The 13200-nt window shown below is 39.8% G+C and overlaps 1 long non-coding RNA gene and 1 pseudogene across 1 annotated transcript in view; one reads left to right on the forward strand and one right to left on the reverse strand.

Moving 5' to 3' along the window:
* Nucleotides 1-13200, forward strand: part of LOC148758695 (uncharacterized) — a 221118-nt gene that overhangs the window by 52487 nt on the left and 155431 nt on the right. The window lies entirely within an intron of this gene.
* On the reverse strand, nucleotides 115-12720 carry LOC109444435 (small ribosomal subunit protein eS25 pseudogene; annotated as a pseudogene).

Consider the following 13200-nt stretch of genomic DNA (forward strand, 5'->3'; position numbering starts at 1 on the left):
TATTTTTGTGTGTGCATATCTGTGTGGGCCTTCATTTCAAAAGATAAATATACTTCTTTTTTTGATGTAACAAAGTTTCATTTTTCAAAATGTACAGCGGGTGGAACCTGTTATTCATGTATCTTCATCACTAGCTGGGGCATCCCCACCCTTGAGTTTTTGGTATAAATGATTTGAGCTCTGTGCTTTGAAACTAGTTTAATAAGTCCTTTACTAAGGAGCTCCTGAAGGGCTGCCCTGGCCAAGCAACCGCAGCTCTTCAGTCTCTCAGAGACAACAGCAGGGGTCATAGGCCTGTAGTTGGGAACTTCTTTACAGAGTTGGTCATACGTCAATTTGTCAAACAAGACTATGTTATTGAGCCTGTCCCAAACTTTGTCTGTGGACTACTTCTTCTTTGTGGCCTGGCCTCCAGATTTGTTCACTCGGTCTTTGTCTTTCTTGGCTGACTTTCCAGCATCTTTCTTCTTTCCTTGTCGTCCTTGGGCCGCACGGTGAAGCTCAGAGAGCAGCGGATACAGCTGCAGCCTCGCTAAGATGTCAGACAAAAAAGAAAGATAAGTATACTTTTAGAGTTTTAACAAATGAAGTGTTTTTTGACTGTTGTGAGTTAAGGCAAAATAAACACAAACAAACAAACAAAAGATGGCAGGAAATCTGTCATGTGCCCAGTGATTGAGTGGATTCCATAATCATATTGAAAGTAGAGTCCTCTTAAGATGCCACTATGAAAATTTTTTTCCATATGACATATTCAGAGTTTTGTATGTCTATATTTTTTATTTTACACCTATAAATTTTCTCTTACAAGATGGTTTTTTTTTTTTTTTTAAATTAAATTTATTGGGGTGACAATTGTTAGTAAAATTACATAGATTTCAGGTGTACAATTCTGTATTACATCATCTATAAATCCCATTGTGTGTTCACCACCCAGAGTCAGTTCTCTTTCCATCACCATATATTCGATCCCCCTTACCCTCATCTCCCACCCCCCACCCCCCACCCCCCTTACCCTCTGGCAACCACTAAACTATTGTCTGTGTCTATGAGATTCTGTTTCTCATTTGTTTGTCTTGTTCTTTTGTTGTTCTTGGTTTATATACCACATATCAGTGAAATCACAAGATGTTTTTTTGTTAGCTGCTTTTTCTTGGAATAATGTTTAAAAAAGCATTTACTATATAGGTACGGGAATTAAATATTTTGAAATTTTCTTATCTTTTTTTTCTTCTTAAAAGTCAAGAAAACTCTGAAGATCAAAGGACTCTCTTTTTCAGATTATTCAGAAGTAGAATTTGGGATTTTATTTTATGACAAGTACATTCAGAAAATGTAAAAAGTAAAACAAAACTCAAAGCTGGATTGAGAAATATCAAACCTCACAGACATTTTTGTTTGTGGCCAATTGGTGACTTTCCAACAAGGTCTGTCTTTTGAAATCTGGTTTCCTCACATCAGAATGAAACCCCAGTGTGTCTTAAAAAGGAAAGGTCTACCGTTCTGTGCATCACGACTCTCTATAAACTTTCTTTCCTGAAGAAAAAGGAGAGTGTTTCTGAGAGTCTTAGATTGGTCAACAAGGTGCTTTCACATTTGAATTCACATAGTTTACGTTTTCCTCTGTGATATTTCCTTAGCCTAAAATAAATTCTACATTGAAATCTCAATAGCATCAGAAATCTTCCTTGAAACCGAGAAGTCTCAACGGTTCACGGTATCGCAGTATAATATTCATAAGAGTGTTTACAAGTGACCTTTACGTTTCCTATCATTAACCATAACTGACGATCTGTTTGGGTCATCAAGCTTTGGTCTAGTGAAATGTTTGAGAATATTCTGCTGTCAAAAGAAGGCAATCAAATACAGCTAAAGACAAAAAATAACCAATTTATCTGTATGTATCGCGTACATTCTCTGTACCTGCCAAAGTGCGAGGAGCTCTAGGGAACATAGCTGAGAAATGGAGTCTGGAAGGAGATTGAGAGGTAAAAGGAGGTATCAGCATGTTTTGGAGGCAGAGGTGTCGGCTGCAGTCACAACAGCTAATGGGGGGAGAAAGGAAGGCAAGAAACAATTCTCAGATGCCAGAAGATATACGTAACTGCAAAATGTTAAGAGTCTTACTTTGAACGTTTAACACTCTTTGGATTTACTTTTAGAAATTAACAGTCACCACATTTTGCTTTTCAAATGGCTGCAGTTTCCTTTTGGCATTGTCATGAGTTGATCCCCTTATATCTCATATCTGTCTCCTAAGGACCCAGGAGCTTAGATAATGAGTGTTTGCAAGTATCACCAGTAATTACTACCCTCCTCACTTGATAGATCTGCTCTGCCGTAGGGCAGGTGAGGTGTTAGTACAGACCACCATTATCAGAAATAATTAGCCATTTAGCCAGAGGGGAAGGCTTAGTAGGCTAACTATGGGCTTTACCCAGCCAGGTGGGATCAGGGGCTTTATTCTCTAGGGAACATATTCAGCCTCATTATCTCAGAACCAGCCAGTTTACTATTTGTGTCTTTTGGCTAAGAATTTTTCTTTCTCTCAAAATTCTTTGAAAAGTCACCTGAGTACCAGCTAGGAGAAGCATACCTGACTTTGGAGGCACATGAGCAGTTGCTTCCTTCATTAAGGTAGGATGTTGTCCAGGGAACCAAACACTACAAGAGGTAGTGTTAGGTTCCCTGGTTTGACTGCTCCAACAGAGGTGCCTAGGGACCCTGAATGACACAGTCATTCCTGCAAGGACAGGGGTAACAGTGGGCAGCCTGTGGGACAGCTAAAGGGAGGGATATTTCCTATGTATTAAATCTCCAAGGGCAGAGAAAATGAAGAATGGGGTCACCGTGGAGGCCCAAATTGAAAGTCATAAGAGCAGACGTGGTGAGATACAGTTGTTATTTAGGACAAAGCCATTTCTCACATGGACGTTTCTATGTAGGGTGTTCCAGGGTAAGTAGTCACAAGTACACATTTAATGAACACTGATCATTTTGTAAAGCAGCACTCTCCAATAGAATTAAAATGTGCACGACATATGTAATTCAAAATTTTCTAGCAGTCACAGTAAGAAACTGAAAAGAAACAGAAAAATTAGTTTTAATAATGCGTTTTACTTAACCCAATATGCTCATGATAGTATCATTTCAGTATGCAACTAACATAAAAAGTATTGAGATACTTTACATCATTTTTTCTTCTGTACTAGGTCTTCAAAATTCAATGTGAATTTTATACTTACGGTGCATCTCTACTTACGGTGTTTGGTCTAGCTACATTTCAAGTGCTCCACAGGCACAAGTGACAAGTAGCTTCCATATTGGACAGTGCCACTCTAGGGCATGGCTTGGTAGTCCAGCTGGTCTTCTGTATGGATAATTGAAGTGTTACTGTATTACTAAACAGTGATAACCACAAAAAGTACACTGCCACCCCCATTGAATACAGCCAACCAACCCCAAACGATTAAGAACAGCTGGCTGTATTTTCATCAAATTTGAATTCATTATACTGGGTGGGGTGCAGAGGTGCGCCTGGTGAGACAGCCAGTTCTTCTCCACAGAAGCTGTGGTAAAGGTTCTGTGATTAAACCATTTCTACCAGCTCAACTCTCCGTGGCATGCTCCAGGGTAACAATAACAAGGTATTATTGATTTATCTCTCCTTGGAGCTTCTGAAAAGCGAGGTGGTGAAGGCCAGCTACTGTTTTCTGTAATCAGGCAGCCACATAGGTCCCTCATACTCAGTAGGAGAAGACTAAGTCAAATTTATTTTCTTTTCTGCTCTGCACTGAGATTCAACCCAGATGGACTGTTCTGTCGACCAGCGTTTCTATGCCCCAGTGCCTTGGCTGAGGGATGGCATGTTGCTGGAATCACTTGCGGGATGAACATGATGAGGGAATTTGGAATAAAGGATGTTTGCAGTAGAATGAAAAATGGTTGTTGGCTTGCTATCCTTGTTTTTCCCCATACCAAAATAATCACAGTGGGTATTATGAATTCGTTTTAAAGGCAGCTGGAGAAAGAGGAGTCTTCCTAGGCAAGCTGTTACAGTACTAACTCACCAGGAACCATTATCCTTTCTCAGAAAACCTAAATGACATAAAAAAATAAACTTGTTTTTTGTACTGTTGCTGAGTAAGAATTTGAGTTGTAGCAAGACATGTTCCCCACTTACAGGTGACTTTTTTGTTTCGTTTTCCGGTTATAATTTTATAGAAAACTGGAAACATTCAGAAAAGTATAAAGAAAAAAAATACAAAATATTCATTATTTCACCATCCAGTGATGTAACAATATGATGCTGATAGTCATTGTATTCTTGAGTTTTTTTCTCCACAAATGTAAATATATTTAAGAGTTGGTATTATAAGTACATTTGTGTTCTGTTTCACTTGACATAGCATCAGCATTGTACCTTGTTTTAAATCATTCTTTATCAACTAGACATTTACAGAATGTGCTGTATGGCAATGTATTCATTCTTTCACTTGTTGTTGGACTTGGAAGTTTTTTCTAGTATTTCCTAAGTGACAGGCAGAAACATTTGACTTTACTTGATTGAAACCTCAGATAGCTTGGTTTTAAAATCATTATTTGGCATTTATAGTGAAATAATAAGCTGTAAGGAGAAGACAAAAATTTTAAATGTTTTTATTTCATAATCCTTGCCTTGTATTTAGGAACTTTTCATTGAAGTTGAGTTGTGCTGTGTCTTGAATGAAGCAATTACCAGTTGTATGCAAATCAATGAGAACTGTTTTCTCCTCTGAGCTTTTTGAGTTATTAGATGTAACAATGGTAGACACTGTATATTAAGAAAAAAGCATACCCTCTGCATTGTAGAGCATGACATATTCTTCCTCATACTCCGGACAGATCTTGTTGGTGGTACTTATTCCTAAAGTGGCATTTGGTTCTTAAATGCATTTTTTTTTCTGGAAAAAAAATTTATTTATAAAAAGTGCTGATGACATTGACTAAATTGCAAGAGACTTTATTTATTTTCTAGCTTTTTATTATGGAAAATTTCAAATAGATGCAAAGCAATCAGAATGGTATAATGACACTCAGGTACCCATCATGCATCTTCAACAATGATTAATATTCTGCCATTCTTGCTTCATCTATACTTTTATCCATATCTTACACCTTCCACTCAACATACCCCTGTTACTCACGTCCCTATCATGATATAGCTCATTTCTATCTCCCCAGAAAACTTCCTCATGTCCTTTCCCATGCAATCTTCCTGCCCATTCCTCTTTCCCAAGAGGGAACCAACATTCTGATAATTTTCATGTTAGATTTACTTTGCCTATTTTAGAATTCCATGTAAATGGAATCATAGAGTATGTACCCTTTGTGTCCAATTTCTGTCTGTAATATTCATCCCTGTTGTTGCATGTGTCAATAGTTTGTTCATTTTTATTGTTTAGTAGTATTCTATTGTAGAAACATATCACAATTTTTTAATTCATTCTCCTACTAACTGGGGATTGTTTGTGTTATTCCCAGTTCAGGGCTATGAGCATTCTTGTGTAAGTCTTAGTGTGAACATATGTTTTCAATTCTCTTGGATAAATATGTAGAAGTAAATATGCAGGAGTAGAATTGCTGGGTCAAAGGGTAGGTATATTTTAACTTGAAAAGAAACTGGCAACTCTTTTTCCATTTCTGTCAGCCATGTATGACAGTTCCGGTTGTTCCATATCCTTGTCAACATTTGCTGTTGTCGGTCTTTTTAATTTTAGCCACTCTGGTGGGTGTATAATGGTATCTTGTGGCTTTATTTTGCATTTCCCTCATGACTAGCAATATCAAGCATATTTTTTTTTCATGGCCTTGTTGTCCCTTTGTGAGGTGTGTCTGTTCAAGAAAGACTTATTTATATTTTTATTTATTTATAGATCTGATGGACTAACCTTGTGTCCTAGGCACTGTATTTTTTTTTTTTTTTTAATGTGTTAGGGCACAGGCTACAAGTATATTTCTCAAAGTGGATGCATATGCGAACCCTGCAGGGTCACAGCTGGCTTCTATGCTGTTACAAATTTCTCCTCCATTTGGAGCCCCTCTTCAAATTCTCTGGGACCACTCCTTTCCTGGTACTTACATTCTGTGATTTCTCCTTTGGCTGGAATTGTGAGTCCCTTTGCTTTTGCTCTGCTTCCTTCAGGCAAGGTTCACTGGGAAGAAACCATTGCCAAGATCCTTCGTGCTGTGTAGCTTTAACTCAAAATGCATTAGCATCTTTAAAAGTCCACTGAGAACTCAGGATCCCATTCTAATCCAGAGTCATGGGAACTAAAAATACCTCAAAGAACTCTATTTTGAAACATTGGAATGGAATCAAGAAGTAATATATTTTGGGATTGCCAAGTGACACCAACATTATTCATAGATACTTAAATGTTTCAAGAGAGGTTGTGATTTATATCTAAATCCCTATGCTTATGCTCCAAGCTAAATAATGTTCCTCAAACTCTGTGGTGAAGGATACGATTAAAAAAAAATTCCCAACTCATCATGGACCAATACTTTTATAAATAAAAAGTAAAATAAAAAGCCATGTCAGCTTTACATGAAGGTTTCTAGGCACACACTCTCAATTTCTCTTCACAAACATTGATTAGTTTATAGACTGGAGCCAGTCTGTGGGCCACTCTTTGAGCAGCTTGGATTCACAGCACTGACTCTGGAGCCAGACTGCTGAAGTTTCAATCCTGATTTCATCACTTGTTAGCTGGGTGGCCTGAGGAAGGTTTTTGTCTCAGTTTCCTCATTTGTAAAATGGAGAGAATGTTGACAATAACAGCATCTGCTGCATAGAATTGTAGTGAAGATTAAATGAATCAATATATGGATCGTACTTACAACAGAGCCCAGAATATGGTAAGTACCGTGTTGGGGTTAGCTATTATTATCATCATCATTTCCGAAGTCTTATATCAGCCGGGACAGTTTCAGTTATAACTAACAGAAAGCCAGTTCAAGGTCACTTAACCAAAAAAGGCTTATGTTGGTATTTGTCATCAGGTGCTCACATGAGGTTACCTCTATCTGATATTCCACTTCTTTCTTGTGTGTGGGCTCTGCTCTCAGATGGGCTGTCTTCGTGGGTGCCAAGAGGGCCACCAGCTGCTCCCACTTTATATCTTACCAGCTTAGCACCCCCGTGCAAAGAGACTCCCACCTTCCTACTTTCCCCACTTTTAGGTGCTTCCTTTTCATTGACCTGGCTTGTTTCAAGTGATGGTCCACCAGGACCACAAGAACTGAAAATTCAGGACAGGTAATCCTCTGCAGAAAAATGCAGTACTGTTACTCGAATAAAAGAGAATGGTTGTTTTTGTCAAATAATTGAGGAAATGGGTTATAATTTACTAACTCTTTGGGATGAATAATGGTTTTTGATCCATGGTGGAGCTTTTAGGAAATGATGTCCTATGAGAGAAGAACACCCTTACTTCCCTGGGAAAAACTTTTGGTATATGAGGTAGAAGGGTGTACCTAGTGACTTAATAAAAACCATGATTTGGGTCTTAAAAACAGGATATAGTGTGTGTCGGAAATATTTAGTAAAAATGACTTTATAAAGTTAGCCAACATGAGCCAGAAGAGCCTAACCTCTTACCAATATGAAATTTACGTAGTCTTATTGTGGAAAAACTGAGGCCAGTGGTCACACATGGGCACCTGCAGTGTGAGGCAAGAGAAGACATTAACATTTTACTCAAATCATATGAGAAGGTGAGTGGGTGCCCCTTCCATTGCATCATTTGTTGGGAAAGTCTGTGCTGAGAACTCTGTAAGTTCTTTGTATGATGTGACGGAGGAAATGATTAGGGCTGTGAATGTTCTTCTCATTTCTGCCCTTAATGCTTGCCAGATTAGGAGAGGTTGGGAAGAAATTGATTGATGCAGGGTATGGAAACTTAGTTTATTTTTCTGCAGGCAGATGGCTAGGTCATGGAAACTTGTTGGAAAGATGGAATTTTTTGAGTTACTTTCTTAGATCAAGGGCTTTGGGGCATTCAGGGGCTCTTAGAGACCCAATTTATTGGTTCCTAGAGACACACAAGATTGTACTTCCTTACTGATGAGAGAAGACATGTGACACATTCAACTTGAAATTACGGAAGGAGAAAACAAGACTTGCTGATATGGTGAAGGATGTGCAGCTATGCACACTCACCTGCCACAGGTAACTGAATACCACATTCACTTTCCATTGCCACATTGCTTTGAGCTCCCCAGAATTGCGAAATTTGAAAAACTACAAGGCCATTTAATAGAGATAAAGGCCCGTTTGCAGATGAATTTCACAAATTTTAATCCATTTGAATCCACTTTAAATTTCTGCAGCTGTCAATTGGAGTATAAACCTCAGGGTGTATCTGAATTCTCACACTGAAAATATTGAGTGATTTTCAAGCATGGTTTAAGACTCCTTGCTACTTTAAATGTGATCTATAGACCAGCATCATAGGCATAACCTAGAAACTTGTTAGAAATGTAGAATCTCAGCCTGTCCTCCCTTCTTGCAGAACTACTGGTTCACAGTCTGCACGTTAAGGTTCTCAAGTACTTACAATGCACATTATTGTGTGAGAAGCATTGGTATATGTTTCTACCACCTGGGATGATGATGAAATGGAACTGCTTTAGGAGTTACCAAGGTTATGTATTTTTGAATAGTTAACAAGTAATATTTTACTAGTGTTTATCAATAAAAACTCATGTGACCCCCCCACCTTGTCCCTCTACACATACATTCACTGTTTTCACTAATAGAAAAAAAAAATTGGGATGCACTGACCACCACGGAACCTCTTTGATGATAGCTATTTGGACGCATGTCTTATCTTTGCTTCTAGATTCCAAGGTAGTTAACACATTTTCTTACAAGTTATTGTACAAGTTATTCTAAGTAATTTGAGGGAGAAACTATTAAAGATACTTAAGTACAAGTTCTGGGGATTCAAAGCAGGGGAAGAAAGATCACTCCTGATTAGTGTGGAAAAAAGGGCAACTGAGTTTGATGCTGAGGAGGACATTTCAGACAGAGGAACTATGAGGAGAGACTCAGACGAGGATAAGCATGGTGGATATTCGTGGAATAAGGAGCATCTAGTTTGGTGGTTGCGTAAGAAGGTATAAATAAAATGGACGTGGGGTTTCCGTCTTGGAATGTAAGGTCGGGTCATTGTTTGGAGATTATTTAACAATAGGATTTTTGGGCTTCATTATTTGGGCAGTTTGGGCTTCATTATTTGGGCAGTTAAGAAGTGGAAGTTTTAGGGAGTGACATGATCAGAGCTCTAACTTTGGAAAATTTATGTCCAAAGGATTTTGGAAGGATGCGAGGTAGGAAGAAGTCGAGGAAGGAAGACACTGGGGCTATTGAAGCCGTGGAAGTGAGAACGGAAAAGAGGTAGCAGATTGAAGGTCCAGCACGGATCTGGACCGCAGTAGGTGTAGTAGGAAGAAGAGAATAGGGAGGATGTGAGCAATGTTGGGGAGGTTGAATCTACGGGATTTGACGATCTCTTGGATCTTAAGGGTTAAGGATGTGAGATGTCACAAATTAACTCTGGATGAATGGGAAAATAGTGATACCATTAATAGGACTTGTAAAACCAGGGGAAAGATTTTGTTGGTTTGAGATAGTATTGTTACTTAGAAAATGGTAAGTAGAAATGTTCAGTTGCCAGATGGAAATGTGAGTCCAGAGCCAAGAAGTTATCTACCCAAAATATCATAAGTGAAGCCACAGCAGGGACAGAACTCATCAAAGGAGGGAGCATCCAGGGAAATAGAAATGGATCAATGATAAAAGTCAGAGAGGCCATCCACATTTAGGGGTGAGAGGAAGAGAAAAAATCTTTAAGGAAGTGAGAGAAAGACCAGCAATATTGGAGCAGGATGAGACATGCTGCGTTTTGAAAGTCAGAGGGAGCTTTTCAAGATGAAGCAGATGAGCAGCAGCATTAAGTTGTACAGCAAAATTGAGAAAGATCAGGCATGAGATGAGGCAGTCGGAGAGAAAAGGCCATTAAGGGACTTCGGTGACCAAGGAGGTAAACAGTTTTAGGAGAGGAGTGGGGATGGAAGCCAGGTCACAAGGAGTTAAAACAATGAGTGAGGACTTCCGTTGTGAGAGCAGAGAGCAAAGAAACTCGTGGTGAAGAAAAGGGGAAATAGAGGAAAGGAGAAGGAAACAGGACTACAGAATTGATAGACATTTTTAAATGGAATAGCTAAGCGTTTATTAAAAGATACAGAAGATGGACCTGACGGTGGGGGAAAACTGATATAACCATGCTTGGGGTAGTTTATGGTACACTGGTCTCAGAAGGCATGGCAGGGTGGGAAGGGATATAATCAAACACAGGCTGAGCATGTTTCTCCTGCAGAGACAGGCCGGTCTCAGAGAGTGACTGTCTAGTCACTCTCTTCTCTCAAGGATTTCAACTTCCTAACAGAGATCAGAGGTGCACCAAATAACAACCGCAGAAGGGCTTCACTGCACACCACACACACCCTCCTCTGCCCTGTAGTCCTGAAGATTCTTTCTCTCCCTTTGCATCCAAAGCCCTGACGAGCATAAATAGATTCACTGTCTTTTGAGTCATATATGCGTTTTAAAAAAAGTTTCATCAAAGGCAGAAGCTCCTCTGTCTCTGGAACTCGAGTGGGCTCCTTGATTTTATCGCAGTCTTTGGGTAGCTTGTGTGATAATAGAGACCTGAGCTTGCAGTGGGAAGTGGAGGAGTGAATCCAATTTATGTGAATTGGTCATTATCTTGGGAAGAATTAACCAATTCCTCTGAGCCTCAGTTCTGTTTGTCTGTAAAACTGAGGGTGATAGCTACTTCAAAAGGTGGTCATGAGCATTTAATGAGAAGATGTATGTATATAAAGAGAATATTGGCATGTGTATTCATGTCAGTAGGCACACAATAAATGTTCTTTGAAAGGAGATTCAGTGAGTTCCAAGATGGCAGAGTCTGTGTCTCACCTCCTGTGCTTGTCTCCTAGGGTAAGGGGTCCACACATCTTCCTTGAAGAAATATCCTATCGTGTTCGTCTCTTATTGGGTCACTTTCACCTCTAACAATTGTTGCCTCCCGTTTCCCTCCCCTTCTTTGGTGTCATTCTTGTCTCTGTGCTTTCATTGTTTTCAGGCTGCACATTCTGAAATTGTCACCAATCCACTGTCCATGATGAACTTGTTGACCTTTCTAGAAATGTTTAATTTTAGGCGAAGATGACGGGGAGAGGGCAGTGCTGGCCACCGGGGATGGAAATGCTAACGGTAGGCAGAATTTTCACATCAGCCTCTCAATCATGTAAAAGTACTGCCACTGTCCCAACACAGGCCCAACCTGCAAGTGTGGCCCACGGAACAGCATCTTTAGGACCACCTGGGCTCTGGCAAGAAATGCAGATTCTAAGGCCTTATCCAAACCATTGAATCGGAATCTGTATATTAACAAGACCACCAGATCCAGATGATTTATATTTATATGCACATTAAAGTCTGAGAGGCACTGTTACAGGGAAAGAGCTATTTCATAAGGCAATAGTGAGGATTTGATGAGAAAGCACACACAGAGCACCTAAGACATACAGGTGTGTGAGCGAGTGCTTCATATTCTTGGTAAACCCCAAAAGGGCAGAAGGAGTCCTCTGTGCCCAGGACCAATGATGTGTAATGCAAGTAAAGAGAAATAAAACCCACAATGTAACACTCTTTAGAGTACTAAAAAAATTAAAAAATAAAAGGTGTTTTTTTTGTTTTGTTTGTTTTTCTCTGTTTTTTTTTTTTTTTTGCCAGAGGAAAGGAAAATAAAGACAGAGGATGGAATGAACATACCTAGCAAGTAAAAGTGAGAAACTATGAAGTGGAAAAAATGGTACTCAGAAATAAAATAGAAATAAAATACCCTGAGGTGGTGAAAGGAGAAATAAACAAGGGGTAAAGGGCTCAATATGCATACTGCTGAACATTTGGATGAGGAGAAAACTACTTTTCTCCAGATTGGCAGGGAGGTGTGAGTGTGTGACGTGTAGAGAGAGACAGCCAAACCCCAGTGATTTAGCATAAGGCCGGCTTAAACAGTTTAATAGCCCTCATGTAACATGGTAAGCTTGTGTTTGGAATTTTCACCAAAGGACATCTTTGTACAGAAGAACAGCGTGGTTTGGTTTTGTGCCCGGGTGACTGGAATGAGTGGGAGGCAGGTGGCCAAATGAGAGACTGTGGGCTTGTGTCGAGGTGTCAGTAAACAGGTAGGGGAAGAGCTTGTTCTCAGTAGCAGACCCTCCTGGGGGTCCAAGTGACTGGGCGAGTCTACTGTTAATCACCTCCATGCAAACGGTGGGAAATACATCCCAGCCCCCTTCCCATTCCGTTGTGGGATGGTTGCCAGCAGGGGTGAGTTAGGGACGTGGAGGCTTCTCTGGGAAGCCTCATGGCAGTCGGTAGTGAGATATGGTCAGCATTAGGGAAGGGTGGAGAGATGCATTCTGGTTCCCTTCCATCCTACCTCAGCCACTGTCAACTAAATATCCCAAGGCAAGATGGGGAAGAAGGAGCGTCTGGCAATACAGGAGAACCAGGGAGACAATAGGCCCTGTTTCTGATGAAGTACTGAGTAAAGCACTTACCTTTGCTGAATCTCGACTCTTGTCTGAAAAATGGGTCATGCCTCTTCAGGGTGGTATGAGGTGAATTAGTGTCAGTGCTGAGAAATCTTAGCCCCAGATCAAGATGGGAACTCACACATCTTGTAGAATCAAATCCCTGCCTTTTGTAGGCAAGACCGGAGGACAGGGCAAACAAGTTGCTTAGGGACTTCGTAACTGATAGAGGAGTAGAACCCAAGTCTCTGGAGTCCCAACCTAGGGCTTAAAACTTTTAGGAGCTTGTTCTACTGTCTTCTATGTTAAATGCTGGAGATAAAGGGACTTGCACTTTAATTTCTGGATGGTTGACTTTTTTGACCTTCAGAACTAAGGCACATATGCTTAATGATAACAATTCTGAGTCTGACTTTCTATTTTACTGAAAGGGATAACCTTTACATGTACCCAAATTTGGACTTTTGGCTTGCCTCATTTTTTTTTTTTTAAATTTTAAAGTCCAGTGAATTCAGCACACTTTGCTGTTGTGGATATTTGTTTGTG

The sequence above is a fragment of the Rhinolophus sinicus genome, chromosome 3 (assembly GCF_057876585.1).
Source record: "Rhinolophus sinicus isolate RSI-liver-muscle chromosome 3, RSI-T2T, whole genome shotgun sequence".
In the NCBI taxonomy this organism is placed as follows: Eukaryota; Metazoa; Chordata; class Mammalia; order Chiroptera; family Rhinolophidae; genus Rhinolophus; species Rhinolophus sinicus.